The sequence below is a fragment of the Lepidochelys kempii genome, chromosome 15, assembly GCF_965140285.1.
Source record: "Lepidochelys kempii isolate rLepKem1 chromosome 15, rLepKem1.hap1, whole genome shotgun sequence".
NCBI classification, from domain to species: Eukaryota; Metazoa; Chordata; order Testudines; family Cheloniidae; genus Lepidochelys; species Lepidochelys kempii.
This window is the reverse complement of record NC_136394.1, coordinates 9,123,785-9,136,582: the sequence shown is the minus strand read 5'-3', so window position 1 is coordinate 9,136,582 and position 12,798 is coordinate 9,123,785.

Here is a 12,798-nt window from a genome sequence, read left to right as displayed (position 1 = left end):
CCTATCTGAGCAGCCACAGGCCTGCGTCGTGCTGAGATGCAGGATTTAGACACCAGGGACCAGGTTGTTCCTATCCGCAGCCCGCACGCTTGGGGGCAGGAGCTCGGCGCTGTGACAGCTACCCCCAGATTTTCATAACGGGCACCCTGGGTGCCATGGACGATCAGCTGGCCACTCATCTGGGAGCGGAGCCCGCTGGGAAATTCCAGCGTCAGGCTCCAGCTCCCGTGAGTTCTAACAGCCCTGGAACAGGTGAGCGGCACCTGTTTATGCTGACAGCCCAGTGTGGGCCAGGCCGAGGTGGGTGTGAGCCGCGGGACCATGTCAGGATCCTCCCTCTTGCCTCCCTCACACGGGGCAGCCACAATCCCAGCGCTTGGTTCCCAGGGCTCTGTCTGCCCTCAGAGGGTAACGCATGCCGACCCCTGTAAGGAAGGGAGGCAATAGTGCCCACGGGCACTCCCACTGGGCTGGCACTTGTTGGGCACAACAGGTCTCTCATGCCATCGGGCTCCGTCCTTTCATTTTCTTTTCCTTTACACGTGTCCGCTTTTCACTCTAAATCAATTGCACTGAAATGGTGTGACGGGCGACGTGTGTGCTGCTGAAGCCAGAGCCTGCATGTCTCAGCACTCGAGATCTTGGATCCCAGCTTAAGGCGAAGATCTTCTTCGAAACGGCATCCACTGAAAACCTGTCACACAGCGGCCCCTGCCTGGCCCCTTTCCTACTGATCACCCAACCACTGATGGCCTAGGCTTGACCTAGCACGTGTTTGGGCAACTAGAACCAGTCTGCATATTCTTACAGAGCCACAAGAACATGAACAGGCGAGTGCAAGCCACATTCTGCTCTCGGTTACTCACATAGAAATCTGGAGTGAGCCCCACTGAAGTCTGTAGAGTAGAGTTACCCCCAATTTGCATAGGTGTCACTGATATTAGGAATAGACCCAGTGTGTCCAGACTTCCAGGCAGAGAGCGAGAGAATATCTAATTGAAATCACAGCAGCATCCTTCAGCGCGTGCTGAGATGTGCACATGAGATGCTGAAATCTCCTGGGGTCCTGTGTGTAGTGAGAAACCAGCACAGATACATAGATAAACGCGCCGTGTCTTCCTAAAGGAACTTTACCAATAGCATTTGCAAGTGAGTGAAGATGATTATAAGTAGCTCCCCCCTCTCTCTATGTACATATCCAAATTATGAAACCTTCATATTGTACTGCATTGTCCCAGGAAATAGACTGATGGAACGCAGTGCAGGGACAAAGCACCAAAAGCCAAAGGCTTTAGACGTCTCAGTGTTTACCAAGACCTTGTTACTGTTCTGCAGCTAAACATCTCCAGAAGTGCCCAGTTGTACTGTCATTTCAGAAGGACACCAAGAAATATGGAGACAGCCAAACTAATCTGACACAGGGATTCAGATCTAGGGCTGGTTTCAGAGTAGCAGCCGTGTTAGTCTGTATCCGCAAAAAGAACAGGAGTACTTGTGGCACCTTAGAGACTAACCTATTTATTAGAGCAGAAGCTTTCGTGAGCTACAGCTCACTTCATCGGATCTAGGGCTGCGTGTTAGACTCTGTACCCAGAGATCAGTATAAAAGTGTTGGTAGCAAGGGCATAATTAAGGGTGTGTTTAGATTTTTCGTTAAAGCAGGTACAAAATCTCCCTGTGTGCTTTGATGGTTACATGCAGACTCCGTATTTGGCACGAGAACTTGTTTTTCGGAGAGGTGAATGTACCATATACCGCTTTAGTGAGAGATTGATCAGCTTTTGTGGAGGCAATATTTTTAAATTCTGAATTATTGAAATGTCCCCCTATGTTTCTCAGCTTTCGGTAAGCCACTCCACTCCTTGCACACTCCAGAGTACATAGACCTACATGGGTGCACATACGCATGGGTACCTACGCACACGCACTGTGATGCCATGCGGCCCCCACACAGGAAAGGAATGAGTTAATGTGGTGTTGAGAGGCCAGTTATGCTGCCTGGCTGCACCTGGAGGGTGGGCCAGGCTTAATTAAAGAGGAAGCCCCGCTGGGGAAAGAGCTGGGCCATGACTATAAAGAAGGGAAGTCTGGCCCACCAGGGAGCTGCAGGGAGAAGGTGAAGAGCTCTCCAGTCACTTGCTGGGCTGAAAGAACGGAAAGCCAGGGGGAGAGTTGGCAAGCCTGGCAAGAGGCCAGGAGAGGGGTGGAGCAGGCTCTGGTGGGGAGCCCTGGTGTAATGGCAGGAGATTGACTTCAGGGAGCCCTGGTAGGTGTACAACAAGGAACAGAAAGGGGTTATGTTTGCACCCTTACTTTGGGGGTTTGTTGTGGGAGTCCAGGCCCAGAGAGAAAGGTGAACCTAGAGAGGTTGTGGGAGGCACCAGAGAGAAGTCTGATGGAGTAGGCCTTGACTGCTGATTATAGGGTCTCTGGCCTGGAGCTCAGTGTAGAGGGTGGGTCTGAGTTGCCATACCAGCCACTGGCAAGGTGGTCTGAAGACCCTGAGGAGAGGACATGGACTACTGAAAGCCCTGAGAGAAGGGTATACAGACCACTGGGCTCAGAGCTGAGAGCCAAAGACCTTTTACATGGGACAATGATTTGTTTTTGTTGGATTTTCTGTTCCCCCAGAAGGGGGTTGGATGAAAATGTGACCTGGCCCTTCATGAATGGAGGTGGGCCACTACGGGACTGGAGTGACCGGCAGTGGAGGGCTGTGCCATACCCAGCCCCAAGGGGGTCATGAGTCTTCTCAGTCCCTCACAGGGGCTTTTCAGGGGGCCAGGAGCATAGTGGGGAGCCCAGTGGCTCTGTGTTGCAGCATCTGTACACCAGACGGCAGCTCCAGGGTAGCCAAGTGTCTCTGCTGAGGCAACAGCCCAACCAGGGGCTGTGCATGGTGCTTAGGGTGACCAGACAGCAAGTGTGAAAAATGGGGATGGGGGTGGGGGGTAATAGGAGCCAATATAAGAAAAAGACCCAAAAATCGGGACTGTCCCTATAAAATCGGGACATCTGGTCACCCTAATGATGATGCTGCTGCCTTGGGCTGCTAGGAGAGCCTTGGTGTGGAGACTCTGGGCTCCCACTCCCGCCGGCGGCCTGCGTGGCCCTCATCCTCCCATCAAGGTTCCCCAGCTCACGCCCCCTTTCTCCCACATCCCTCCCTTTGGTTCTCCCTTCACTGTGTGTGGCAGCTCAGGCCAGGTGAGCAGACATGTCGAGCGGGGTTCGGAGGGTGAACAGGGAGGAGGGAGTTGGGGGGAGTGAGGGACATTACCAAGGCATCGGGAGGAGGAGGGTGAGCTGGATGGTGGGCGTGGAAAGGGCAAACTCAGAGGTTGCCAGGGCTGGGTGAGGACTCAGTGATTTCCTGGCTTGTGTAGAACAGTATAAGCGTCCGTGCACTTGAGCAACTGATATGTTTTTTTTTCTATTGACACCAAACACTGTCTGCTTTGTGCCACACTAGTGATGCAAAGCACTTGTCGGGTACCAGTGATTGTTTTCCCCATACCTGTCCAAGGCTGGGTGCTTATCTCTGGGTTCCGATGTGCTTGGACCCTGCAAGCCTCATTCTCCTGGTTTATACTGTTGTTCCTTCTGGGTCAGACTGGGACTCCCGAGCACTTGAGCATGTGCTGAAGTATGCTGGTTTTAATTAAAATTAAGCATGTGTGCTTAAGTGCTTTGCTGGCCCGGGCTTAAAAAATCTGAGTCAGCAAGAGAGACCACAGGGATGGATACCATTGTATTCACACCCTCCCTGTGACGTTTGACCTTAGGACAATGAGCCAAATTCTACTCTGAGCTCTGCTGCCCCTTTGGCTCCAATATGGAGACTTGGCAGCTGGGTAACGGCGAGCACAATGTAAATTTGCCCGGTGGAGCCCAGTTCGCAGACTGGGTGTGAATTCCCAGGGGGAGTGGGAGGTCAGAGGGAGTTTGCTCTTTGATTTCTGCGATGGAATTGGTGCCACCTGGTGAATCTGGTTTATCTGTTATGCCCACGCTCCCACTGCATGCCCTCTGGTGTGAGTCTGAAGAGGAAATACAAGTACTCTCTTCAAAAGCCATTCCTGGGGAAGTGGGGTCTTCTGGGAGGGTGGAGAATCTGTTTGACAAAGTGATCAGGGAGCACTGGAGGCTAGTTGTGGGAACCCAGGAGCAGGAGTGCTAACCTCACCTCTGACACTAAGTCCTTCTGTGGCTGTGGGCAAGGACCCAAATTTCTCCTGCCCTGCTTTCCTCCTCTGTAGATGGGGGGGCGGGGTAACTTACCTGTCTCCGAAGGGTCTAAACTTGTGAAATACTTGGTTGAAGAAAAGTAGCTGGACCAGATAAAGGACTCAATTCTGCAACTGGAGACACAGCATCGTCCAAAGCCCCTGGGCACTCTCTCTTTGAAACAATGCAGGGATGTTATTCGTATGGGAACTTCAGCGTGCATTGTATTTCCTAGCCTTGGGTTGACTCTGGAGGATCCTGTTAGTGCCGGTCTTCCTTGGTACTATAATTGCAGTGTTGCTGCCCTAGCAGGAGCTGTGATTACGGCGGCGTTCGACAATGGTGGTATTGTTTTGCCATTGTAACTTGTTTCCTTTCCCAAATCTCTTGTGCTTTCTCTGGTGTCGGAAATAAGCTCTCGCTGCTGGAGTGCTGAAGGAAATTCCATATTGGCTTGAGACCCCAGAAACTGGTGTGACTTGGATTATGACTCCCGCAGGACCGCACAGTGGAGTTCCAGCCTTGTGCTGCATTGCGTACTCTTGTCGTCTTTCCCTTTTCTACACCTTGGGCCAAACTTGTCCTAGGGTAACTCCATTATTACTCCAGGAATGAATGCCACCTGGTACACTTACACCACTTGCTACTTTTCACCCTGGACTCTCTCACATTGATCCTCTATATAGCCTGTAAGTGGAGCCATAGCTTGGCTCAAATCAGAGTCTCCTGCTCCAGCTTTCATTTATTTCCCTTGGACTCTCTCACTGGGTGTTTCCAGCATGTGCCGTGGCGAGGCCAGGCCATGAGTACTCCTCTTGTTTGTGTTTATTTACAGCTTCTCCCATCCACGGATCTCAAAGTGCTTCACAAAAGTGCTCCTCTCACCTGCTACCAGGTCACACAATGTGTCAGGATCCCAGCTGGGGTCTCTTGACTCCCAGCCCTGTGCTCTAGCCATTAGGCAATCCTGCTTCACCTCTTTTTAACTTATTACTAAAGCCGTGTGAGACCCTCACACCACCCAGGACAAGCCTTATACAGAAGCATTAGATTCCACAGTGAGATGCTGTTGGCTTCTCTCTGGGGAAAGCCAGAGCGTGCCCCCAGGATTGCCTTGCAAGGAGCGGGGATTCCCTTGCCCAATCCCGTTATTTCTTGGGTGCACGGATTGGAGAGGTGCAGGCAGTTGTTTAAAGTATTTCCTTCTCTCCGCCAGCTCCCCAGTCAAAGGCAGAAGCCAGGGCCCCTCACTGTGAGGATCTGGTATCAGTGAACACCATTGTGAAGCCAAGCACTTGAGGGGGTACGGGTTGTGTTCTTTCGCTCACTGGCGGAGCGGTTGTACAGTATGTCTGGTACCCTGGTGCTTGCTCTAGCAGGGGCATGTGCTATTCCCATGCACCAGGACCTGCTCAGCTGACGGACTAGCAAAGCAAGGGGGAGAAGCAGAGGGCCAGTGAAGAGCCCAAGCCCAGATCAGAGGGCAGGCAGCATGCTGGCTGATCAGGCCACTGAAGTGGCTACCAGCCTCCTAACAGGATTGTTGCTAAGACCGTCTCTGAAGTGGAACAGAGCTGGTCCCACTTCATGGGAAATGGCCAACGGGTCGGCTAATGCTTAATCCAGCCAATCAAGCGCAGATAGCGGAAGCTATTGGATAATGGAGTAGGCCGCTCAGGCTGGCTCCCCACAATGTGCATCCCCCCCACACCTTATATTGCCCCTTCACAGGCTCCTCTGGGCCCTGCGCCCATTCTCCCCACCTGCCTCGGGAAAAGGGAAGAAGCTGCTTTTGCCAGTCACTAGCCCCATCCTCCATCCTGATCTACGACTGCTGCTGCCCCCTGCTCCTCCTCTTCCTCAGCCACGCCACCCCATCCCTCCTTAGCACCTCTGCTGTCCTTCTGCCTGCCCCATTCCTACCAGCCCCTCTGTTCTGCCACTCCACCCGTCCTGTCTCGCCGCTCCCAGCTGTCCTGCATTCTGCTCCTCCAGTGCCCCCCTTTCCTCAGTCCAACTCCCACCGCCTTTCTCCTCTTTCCCCGTTCCCATCTCCACCCCACCTCCTCTCACCGCCTCCTCCTGACCAGTCCAAGCACTCTTTGCCACTGGGGTACCCTGATGGGCACCCAGTGTTGGCGGGGGCAAGTTCAAGCTAGATGGGATGCCACGTTTCTGAGAGGAGGAGATCCATTTTGCCAGAAGTCGCTGTCTGGCCAGATGATGGTGGCTCTCCATGAGGCTATTCCCACAACGTGTCCTGCAGGAGGAGGCTGTCCTGGCATGGGGGAAGGGAAGACAGCCCAGGAAAGGAGGAAGGAAAAAAGAAAGGGACACTGAGGCAGAGAGGGAAATGAGGGGGTTGGACCTGCCAAAGGGCAGGGTGCAGAAAATATGAGTTGCTCAGTGCACTGGTAGATGTTAGTCTGGCTCTGAGCTTTAATTTCTCTCTGGGTTTAGCTTTTATGTTAACTCTTCTGCAGAAAAGGACCTGGGGATTACAGTGGACAAGAAGCTGGATATGAGTCACCAGTGTGCCCTTGTTGCCAAGAAGGCCAACGGCAAATTGGGCTGTATAAGTAGAAGCATTGCCAGCAGATCGAGGGAAGTGATTATTCCCCTCTATTCAGCATTGGTGAGGCCCCATCTGGAGTACTGCGTCCAGTTTTGGTCCCCGCATTACAGAAGGGATGTGAACAAATTGGAGAGAGTCCAGCGGAGGGCAACGAAAATGATCAGGGGGCTGGGGCACATGACTTACGATGAGAGACTGAGGGAACTGGGATTGTTTAGTCTGCAGAAGAGAAGAATAAGGGGGGATTTGATAGCTGCTTTCAACTACCTGAAAGGGGGGTTCCAAAGGGGATCGATCTAGACTGTTCTCAGTGGTAGCAGATGACAGAACAAGGAGTAATGGTCTCAAGTTGCAGTGGGGGAGGTCTAAAGGTTGGATATTAGGAAACACTATTTCACGAGGAGGGTGGTGAAACACTGGAATGGGTTACCTAGGGAGGTGGTGAAATCTCCATCCTTAGAGGTTTTTAAGGCCCGGCTTGACAAAGCCCTGGCTGGGATGATTTAGTTGGGGCTGGTCCTGCTTTGAGCTGGGGGTGGGACTAGATGACCTCCTGCGGTCCCTTCCAACCCTAATCTTCTATGATTCTATGTGTGGCTTACTAAAGGAACCGGAATCCTGAATTGCCCCAGAGTCTGAGCTTTGGGCTGTTGGGAATTCACCACTGGAGCTGGCTCTGACTTTCACAGCTTGATTTTCTTCCTCTAATTAGCTGAACCAACCTGTGCTCTCTTTTTTTTTTTTTTTAACCCCACCAAGCATAGGGTTGCTTGGAGACCTGGGTTTAGCTACAATGAGCCCATTGTAAATGCCAGGATGGATTAGATTAGACAGAGCTGACTGTGCAAGTCAGACCTGGGTTCAGAATCCACATGCCTGGAAGTTCAGATCCAGAGTTTGGTGCAGATCCGCTTCTAAGTTAACCAAGCTATTTAATGCAGAAGGGAACCTGACTGTCAAGCAGTGCCCCTGGGCTCTGGTATTGTGTCTGTCACTCCCCGGCAGGAAGCTTGTGAGTGCAGATTTTAATGACTAACTTTATTTTCAAATCCATATGCAAAGGACCAAACAGAATGGTTCTTGCGATGTGAGCTCTCCCTTGAGCTGTGCTAACTGAATATGGCCTCGCTAATTACATCAGTAAAAATAGAGCCATAGAGGTGCCCGGAGCTGGGGCTGGGGTATTTTCCAGTGGTATTACACACAGTCACAGGCATCTCCTATTAAATGACCTCCCATTGCTCAGCAGATTCGGTTTCTCCCATCTCTATTTTTGTATTGCTCTTGTGTAACCATTTGCCCCTCCCACCTGTGGACTCCAGTAATTGGAGCCAGACCTTTTGCCACTTGTTTTGGGAGCGGGTTGTCTGTTCATGACCTCTCCGCTTTCTGAGCTGTGGCCCGGGGAAGGAAGTTGAAATAGGCTTCATGCTTTCTTGCAGAGCCCCAGAGAAGTGTGACACGCGCCAGGCGCTCAAATCAAATCCGCATGATAGCAATAATAAAACATCTCGCGCCCTTGCAAGAGAGCAATTGCGGCGTGCGAATCCTTCTTTCTCCGCAAACAGATCACAAAAATAAACAAGGGGAAAGAATTTTGCATTTCCTCTTGGCGCGTCTCATGCCAAAGGCTTCCCAAACGATGGAGCGAAGAACCCTGAGATGCAGCCTCCGGTGGGGTGGACAGTGGACAATAGCCACCCAGAACACCACACTGTGCGAGAGTGCGGAGAGAGGAAAAACCGTTCAGTTTCTCAACAGCTCCTTATTTGTCTGTTTCTGTTGGGGGCAGAGAGTCTCTTCTGTTCCGTGTGCAGCACCGAGCACAAGGGAGCCCCTGGCCTGCGTGGGGCTGCTGGACCCTGCTGGAATACAAATAATAATGCCAAGGGTGCTAGCATACCTCCCTTGCTCTTGTCCAAAGTTCCCTGGGAGCCTTGGTACCTACAAAGAGAAGACAGGAATTTGTTTCTTAAGGTCTCTTCTGAGACGATCCCTTCCTCCATGAACTGCTTGGAGCGCAGCGCATCTGCCTTTGTAGGATAAAGGGCTCAGTGAACCCAGCTGGTATTTGGATTTATCGCAGGGTGGCTAGATACTTGAAACCTGCTGTTTCAGCCAATACCCCTTGAGCACTGAATGAGCGAACACCTAGCGCATGTACCATGGAAAGATCACTCACAGGGGCTGGCCTTGACACCATGCTTTACAGACCCAAGGCCTGGTTTTGTCCCCAAAGGTGCTGAGCACCTACTGCTCCCAGCAAAGTCCATCAAACCTTCCGTGGGTTCCAACAGGAGCTGGCCCAAGGGACCCAATCCCTCAAGGGGCCGAGCATCTTCTTGCTCTCAGCTCCTGCTGAAATGAGCAGGAGTTGAAGGCGCTCTGCACCTTGCAGGGCTGGGCCTAAACCTATCAGCCACTCCCTGCCCTGAAGCGCTTGCAGTCGCTGTAGAAGACAAGCCCTAGGTGATTAATTGGCACAATAAGATTAATTGGCACAATAAGAATATTGAGAATTTCAATAGTGCTGCATCCCAATTCCAAGCTGCCTCTCTCCGCGGATACTTCTGAGACACTTGGGGCCAGTGAGATCCCAGAACATACGGAGCAGGCTGTGTAGCAATGTTTATTGTTCACTCTCACTTCTTTCCCCCCCATGTTTTACCCCCTCACAATCTCTGCTCCCCCTGGATCAGCAGCTCTCTGGAGCACTGACTCACTCGGGATCAGTTGGTATGTTCTTGGCTGGGACGTTGGAGGACGTCACGCGATGGGGTCTGCTGCCAGCTGCCTCGTCCTCTCTGGTCTCAAGAGACGTCGGCGTGTGTCAGCTGTGTCACCTTCTCCGCTTCCCCTGACCCGCGTGATGGCCAGAATTCACATGGCTGCTGCTGACAGGTTCTAGGCCAGAATAAATTATCCAGTGAAAGGTGGGGGGGAACTACTAAACTCGGAGAGCTTCTGCTACTTTCAGGCTACCTTGCTTCTGGTCTGAAGCCATGCATGGTGCCTGTGCTGAATGATCTCACTCAAGGAAACACTATCCGGAAAATTCCTGAGTGCTCACTGGCTAATTATGGGATGTCGACTACCCTCAGAAGTAGGACTTTCCGCGGATAAAGATGGACGTGTCAGTTCAGATACAATACATACCCGGGTTAGGTCAGGCATTTATAGATAGCTGGTTAGCTTGGTACTGACGCAGGTCATATTCACATTAAAACGTTGCCGTGGGGCAGACTTGCTTATTTCAGGCTGTAAGCCAGTGACTTTGGATACTATGTTGATGGGTGCAAATACAAAATCTTAAGCAGATAGATTGACCGGGTGGCAGCTGTCATATGTGCAGCAGAGCTCCTAAGAAGTCCTCAGATGTCATTTGTTGATGACATCTGCCATATTCTGTCTTGGACTGATTGTTATTCATAGTTTGAAATTCTTTTCTCCATCATTGCCTTGCATGAAATCCTGACTTTTCGGCTGTTCTGATTCGGCAAATCAGACACACGGCACGTTTCTTTTCCCTGGTTGGCCTAGCACCACCCTGCTGTCCAGGGTGAGCAAGCATGGTGAAGAATTCAAAATATTTGCAGTAAATCTATTGTTTCCATAAGCCTTCCTTCCGGCTAACCAGTTTCTTAGAATACTTCCATTGACTGAACACTAATGGGGCAGACAAGGGATGAAGGGATTGTGGAGTTTTTTAAACAGACACAATTCTTTTTCAGTGTTCACCTATCTGTAGGATAAAGAAGTAGGGCCTGACTGTCTCTTCTGCTACTACCATTCTAAGCTGCTCTGCTGTCCAAAGGAGCCAGCACCCCAGTAGATGTGGCCAGCCGGGAATTGCCCTGCATGGAGGATGTGGCTGGGGCCAGGGCATCCCTCTGCTCCAGCTATTCCCAGCTACTGGAATTGCTCCTTGAGGCAGCCTGGCTTACAACACAGTGTGGGGGTCAACCTGAGGGTCGTAAACAGGTGTTAGGCTGGGTGGTTGTGATTTCCTTTCTCATACTGTTAAATAGAAGAGAGTGTGTGTATGTGTCGGTGGGGGGGCATGATGTGGGGGGTCGTCTGAGTATGAAAAAGGTTGTTAGAGAATCCCTGAGGCTGCTTTAACCCAATGCCAGGGACTGACCCCCCACCATCTGGCCTCAGAATTGGGGAACTGGGAAGCTTTGAACTGAAAATTTGGCCCATGGAATCTCTTCTCCTTACCGATCAGAATGTCAGTACTCAGCAGCTCTTACCCTGTAATGCTGCAGTATCCACTGAGGAACCAGCCTCACGCATCGCATCGTTAAGAGCAACTAAATAAAGACCACGCTCTGGAATCAATGTCTCTGAAAATGAGCGTGGTGACTTGCCTCACACTTATCTCACAGCACGCGACCTTTGTCTTGTGACATTTTACTCCATTGCAACGATCTCTGGAATAAGGGCCCTGCCAGCTAGCAATGTGACTGCCTTGTATCATGCTTTGCAGAGCTACCTGTCTCATTTGCTCCCCGCCGTGTGTCGGGAGCCGTGCTGGAACGGCTGCGGCTGGAGAAATTAGATGCACGTGATCACCCTCTCTCCACCGGTGGTGGTGTAGGACGGGGTAAGGTACCCCACATTAATGCTGGCAGGCCCCAGGGGTTGGGCTAGCCAGCCAGGACATGTAAGAGAAATTCCTGCTGTTGCAGATTCTCCATTATTTACAGGCAGCAGAGAAGTGGTTTTTCTGCTGTGTGGTTTCCTGTGCGTGCCCTCAGGCAGTCCTTAGCCTATCTATAGCTGACGGTGCTCGGAAAGAGGCTTGGGAACAATCCTTTTTAAAGATCAGTGTTTTGCTTTAGGACCCAAACTGGCACAGACTCCAGACTGCAGCCTGGAGCCCAGATTCTCAGCCCCTGGGGCCAGGGCAGCAGAGAAGGTGAAGGTTCATTGAAGCCACCTTTGTGAATGCCATATTTTGGGGTGGTCTTTGGGCTGCTCTAGTTTAGGCTCTGTTCCCCATGGTCCCCCTGTGGGGAGCAGAGAACAGCTGGAGTGCAGTGTACTTTGGCCATGGCATTGCCCCTTCCAATCCATAATGCTGGGAGCTAAGGGACAGGGGTAACACAGGCATTGTCCCAGCTCTCTAACGTCCAGGGAGACCCCTTGCGCATGGGGCAGCATAGGGGGCCTTTAGCACACTAAGCCCAGGTCAATGGGACCCAGGCTCATGGACTCAGGTTTCTAACCCCACTCTTAAGCATCCGCACTACATTGTAAAGCTGGGTTCGCAGTTGCTGGATCTCACAGCTCTGGTAATATAGCCATACTGCACTAGGGAGCCCTCTGACTCTGTTCTGCAGCTTGAGCTGCGTCCACACTGCAAAATGAGAGGGCTTGGAACACCACAGCGGGACTTGGGCTCTGACCCACCCACCTAGTCCTTGGGTCCTAAGTCAGTGTGTGGACCCAAGAGGGGCTTGGACTCAAACCTGAATCAGAGCCCGGGTTTAGTGTGCAGTGTAGGGAGTCACTGGGATTCAGGCCCTGTGGGTGGCATGGGTGTGGCTAACTCCCGGTGCATTACATGGGGATGCTGGTTCCTTTAGCACATCACCGGGCATTGAAGAATCACTTGCTGGGATCTGCTTTCGAAGGTCAAGCCTTTCTGGAAACGCACGAGAAAGATCAAGCTGTGGGAGGGCCAGCAGCATCCGAGGCGGGGCAAGGAAGAGGCACATTTGTATAAAATGTGTCAAGATCTGATCTGGAAAACCCTCCGAACTAAAGGTAATGGTGGACAGGTCCCGGTGAAGCAAGAGAAACCCAGAGCCTTTCCTTAACCCAGTGGGAGTGCATAATAAAAGCCAGGCCAAAAAAAGAACAATCCGAGCTGGGGGTGGGCAGCACACCCGTCCCCGGGCAGCCTCTGGAGCCAGCAATGCTGGCTAGCAGGGTGAAGGCACAGGTCGCTGTTCCCAGGTGGTGTCAATTAATCCTACTTCATTCAGAGT